The following is a 5,466-nucleotide window of genomic DNA, read 5'->3' on the forward strand; positions in this document are numbered from 1 at the left end:
GGAGATCCTTCTGCCTGACACAGCTGTGCTCAGCCAGCATGGAGCTTTTATAACACTACCTGCTGAATCAACATGTCCTTCTTTGGAACATCACTGGCTGGTCAATCCGATAACCTTTAACCTCTCTCTTTCTCAAGTAGACTTTGTCCTTCTGATAGAAATAAAAATAAGATGTTCATTACCCTTTCCCCTCTTTACAGGGTATCCAGTTGAATTTCTGGTTTAACAGAACAGATTGGTGTCCAAATAGTGCTAATAAAAATAGAGTCATGTGGGGACCTGTGCAGCCATGGGACAGACACACCTTACACCATTGACTATAGTTTGATGTTTCACACTTTTGGCTCTTTGCGGGGAGTCTGCCTACCAGCTCCTAAATAAATCATATGGTTGCTTATAGTTAGTTATAAAATGTCCAGCCTTAGCTTGGCATGTTTCCTACCAGCTTTTCTTAACTTATATTATCCTGTTTACCTTTTGCCTCTGGACTTTCCCTGTTCTCTTACTTCTGTAAATCTTACTTTCACTCTTACCCCAAGGTAAGTGTTTGCAGCTGGACGGTTGCCCCCCATGTCCTCCTCCATCTCTCACTCCTTCCTTTCTCCAAGATTTCTTCTTCTATATAGTCTCTCTGCCTGACAACCCTGTCTATCCTTTTTTCTGTCTCAGATCTTTATTAAACTCTCAGGTTTTCTAAACAGGTAAAGTATCACAGCTTCACAGAGTTAAACAAATGAAACATAAGCAAAAGTAACATATTATAACATCATATTACTAAACAACAGGTAGCTATTTATATATAATATGCCTGAACATTGTTTTGGTGGAAAACAGACTCTCCTTAGGACTTCAGGATCCAAAGCCAGGAAGCAAAATTTAACACAAATATCCTTGGTGGGGAAAGAAACAGTAGGTGGTAACAGGCCTTATTGAAAATTCTGGAGAGTTATACCTTCATGGCTTTTCTCCCTAAAGTCAGGCACAATCTTCAAGTCCTGATCACAGACTGGTGGCTGTAGAAAAGGTATGGGACTACCACAACCCCAAAAGACAGACCAACCTTCTTTGTTCACCTGGCTTATATGTAAATATTTAACCACAAAATTCTTTTAATAAAAATATTACAGCCGGGCGATGGTGGCGCACGCCTTAATCCCAGCACTCGGGAGGCAGAGGCAGGCGGATCTCTGTGAGTTCAAGACCAGCCTGGTCTACAGAGCTAGTTCCAGGACATGCTCCAAAGCCACAGAGAAACCCTGTCTCGAAAAACCAAAAAAAAATAAAAAATAAAAATAAAAATATTACAGACATTTCCTCTCTGGCTCACAATGCGTTCTTTGAGTAAACAACAAATAGTGGAGCCATTTACCATGGCAATGCAGAGGCAGGGACATGGTGTTTGGCATTTTCCCGGGCAGTGGCATTGAAAGCATCCCAAATATGAATATTTTTTCTTACACTGCATGCAGCCCCATGGAGCACATGAAAAGAAGTTTGTGGTTTTTTTAATCAGTGCTATGAATGTAGGCCATCATCTGTAGCCTTTGACAGTTATGCTGTGAGGCCAGACCATCTTTTATAGCGCTAACAATCTGTAAAACTTTTCCCATGTAAAGCTGTTTCTCTCTGGACTTAGCTGATTAGTTAATTGTTACTTTTATTCACCATATAAATTTTAAGACTTAAACATAAACATTGGTTGTTAGTTTTCTCCACCATATAAATTTTAGGACTTAAACATAAACAGTTAGGTAGCTGAGCCTTGAATTTTGAATCATCAACTGAGGTTATACATTACTGCAGTGTTAATTGTTAAGGAATTTAGTAGGGAGTGGATACTGATCTCTGTTATCAATCAGGCCTCGTTAAAGAAACCAACATAGCAGTTTTAGGCCATGCTGTGTCTAAAAAACTTTGGTTCAACATACCAGACACCTACACATTTGTCTTTGAGTTTAATCTTTGATAAAGTCTATCTTGCAATACATTCACAGAGACATTCAGTCTAGTTTGAAATTGTTCTGAAGTTGTAAATCAGCTAAATATATGTAACTTGTCTTAGACTAGGGAGAAATTATTTTCTTATGTTAGTCTGAGTAAAGAAACACAACAGTCTTTGAAGTGTCTTACAGTCCTCATGGAACAAAAGATCTAGTTATGAAGCATAGCCTAGTATATTTCTGTTCATCAGAATTATACAGTTTCATGAGATGTCATCTTCCTTACTATCCACAGATATATGTGTGTGTGCATAATGTTGAGATATAATCATGAGATTACATATACAAATTACATAAAAATTCATGGAAATGGGGAGATTTCACAGATGTTTTTTGCACAAATGGATCTACTTGTGCAAAAGTAGCAATTTTATAGAAGTAGCCAATTTTCCAGAGACTATGGTCTTAAAATGCTTTCTTAGTTGGGGTTCTCTCCATTAGAGAATAATTTATCTGGTGAATTGATAACTGAATCACCAATTGGCATCTGTTGTATTTGCATCAGGGACACAAGAGCCCATGAGAGCAAAGCCCCCACCCTGTTTGTGTTTTCATCCCTGTGACTTGTCCTTACTCTGTTTATCTACAGGGTGCTCCTGCTTCTGACCACTACTTATCTGTTTCAAATACAAATCCAACCAGATACTCCAGTTTAAACTCAGTTAAATATCTTTCTTACTACCTTCCACTTCACATTCTCTTTGGTATTGGAGAAGAGGAAGGTAGGGTGTATATGATTAGGTGAATATATGAAAGAAAAAAATCATATCCATGTAGAAGTAAACCTTGGATGCTATTTCTGAGTAATTGCTCATCTTGTTTGGTGTGACAGTGTCAAAGATGCTAGAACCTGAATCTTGACTACTAAGTTCATATGGATAACCAGTAAGTCCAAGGGATCCTCCTGTCTCTGCCTTCTAGTTACTGATATAGCAAGTCTATGCCACCATGCCTGGACTTTGATTGAATTTTCTCCACTCCCTCCTAACATGCTCATTAATCTCATTCTATGCATCAGCATGAACTGTTGAGAATCAATGTTCTTCCGTTTCTAGTCTGAATTATAATGAAAGTGTGAGCAAAAGCATATCAACCAGAAGACCTTATTATTGAGAAAATTCAAAAGATAAATTGCTGTGAATTATCATAAGATAATAATTTCTTGGTTACAGTTAAACAAAAAGTAACTCAAGTTTAGATACACATGGGCACAAGAAATAAGAACAGTATTACAGAGACTAGGGACTTGCAGATATATGTGTTCAGTGTTTCCAGAATCTGCAATAGAATCTGTGTGTTTCCTGAACCTTGAAGGATTTGGAAGATATGAGAAGGTAGAAAGGATACAGGGTCCTCATTGTGGAAAGAGATGTATAATGGCCTGGAGGGGTTGCAGAAGATAACACATCAGGAGTCAGGCAATCTGATCTCTTTAGGGAGAAATGAAGCAGAACTGGTAAGGGGATGGTAGAGAAGAAAATCCATTTGTCAATTGGGTCATACTGATATCCTTTGGGTTAACCAGAGATTTCACCTTAAGGCTCTGCAAAACAGTGGTCAGGAATAGAAATGGCTCTTTGTGGGACAGGCCTTCCCCTACACGCATCTGTTTTCCTGGCATAATACAGAGAAACATCAAGGAAAGTGACTATTCCTTGTACATAACAAGTATTAGTCTGAGATGCAATGTACTGATATGGATACAAGAGAATAATAGTAAATACTGAGTTATTGGATGGGTGGTTAAATAAATGGGTGGGAGAGGGGAAGCCTAGTTAGGAAAACAGATAAAGGAGACATTTTCCAGTTAATATATGGTTTCAAGGAATATGTCACTCAAAAATACTTCTCATCGAGATGTGTATGCTCCCACCTGTACTTAAAATACCAGGGAGGATGTGGAATAGGGATTATGAATCTTATAAATATCACAAAATCAAGAAAGGGAACTCAGTATGCAGATAACACACATACTGCACGTATGCACGTATTGCTCATACCCTGAATCTGGGGGAGGGGGGACCGTGAGAACTGCTGAACATCATAGTATATCTACAATGTCTCTATCATCCCAGGATGATCTGGAAATGAAAGATTCTGAACTTAGAAAGATCCTGTTCCAGTGTTTCATGCTCTTTTATAAAATGAGCTGAATTTTCTTTCGAAAATATTCTATGACCCTTTGAGGCAGCATAAAAAGTCTTATATAAGAATATTGTGCTATTTTGTGCTCAAAATGTCACATATGAAAGAGTAAGATATGAAATTCTCAACAACCCTCTGGCCCTGGAATATGCAGTGATCTCACATTGCATTGATCCAAGTACATTAACATGAATTACTCACTTATCTCTTTCCCAAGTATTCTTTAGGCCCTTTGTTGTTCTCTTGTGGTTTTGGATACACGGATACGTAGTTCAGCCTGGAGGTGAATAACACGGCAAAAAGTCATGAATGTAAATCATGAAGAAATCTCCATTTTTATGGTATATGAGTAAAGTGTAAATGAACTTTGCTTTCTAGGATGGTATCTTTGGTATCTCTGTGATGTATCTAAAGGAAGAAAATAAATGTCCTACAGTCTAGATTTTTTAATTTTGAATAATGATAGAACAACCAAATGCCCACTTTCATGGTCAGACAAGGAGGGTGCTCCTTATCAAGGACAGTTCATGGGCACCAGAAATCATGCTCTTGTTTATGCATAAACTGCAAATCTACCAACCCCTGTAGAGTCACTGTGTAGGTCACCACAGATCCTAAGGGCACTGGAATTATAATAACAAGTTTCTATTCTCTGTTGAGAAAGAAGGAGGCCTTTCACTTGCTTCTGGCTGCTTAGCCCTAAATTAATCACAGAGAAACTGTATTAATTAAAGCACTGCTTGCCCCATTAAATCTAGCTTCTTAGTGACTAGCCCTAATATATTAATTTAACCCATCTCTTTAATATGTACAGCACCATGAGGTTGTGACCTACCAGCAAAGTTTCAGGGCATCTGTCTCTGCAGGTGGCTCCACGACTTCTCTCTGATTCTGCCTCCTTTCTCACAGCATTTAGCTTAGTTTTCCCTGCCCAATTCTGTTCCCCTATAGCTCTGCTATAGGCCCAAAGCAGTTTCTTTATTCATAATGGTAATTAATCGTAATCAGAGCATACAAAGGAAATCTCACATCACCTCCCTTTTTCTGTTGAAATAAAAAAGGAACTCTTCTACTTTAACATAGTAAAGTTACATACAACAAAACAGATATCAAGCAAGAATTACAGTTATAACATTTATATGTACTTCATCTTTTATCATAACTAAGGAAAACTATAACTATAAAGTCTTCAAGTCCATCAAGACTCCAGAAGGAGTCAATATTACCTAAGTTAACAGGAAGTGCGCTGTAAGCAACTTCTAAAAGTAGAATTGACCGAGACATCTCATTGACTGGACAGTCACCCAAAGTTCTTCTGTAT

Source organism: Chionomys nivalis, chromosome 8 (assembly GCF_950005125.1).
Source record: "Chionomys nivalis chromosome 8, mChiNiv1.1, whole genome shotgun sequence".
In the NCBI taxonomy this organism is placed as follows: Eukaryota; Metazoa; Chordata; class Mammalia; order Rodentia; family Cricetidae; genus Chionomys; species Chionomys nivalis.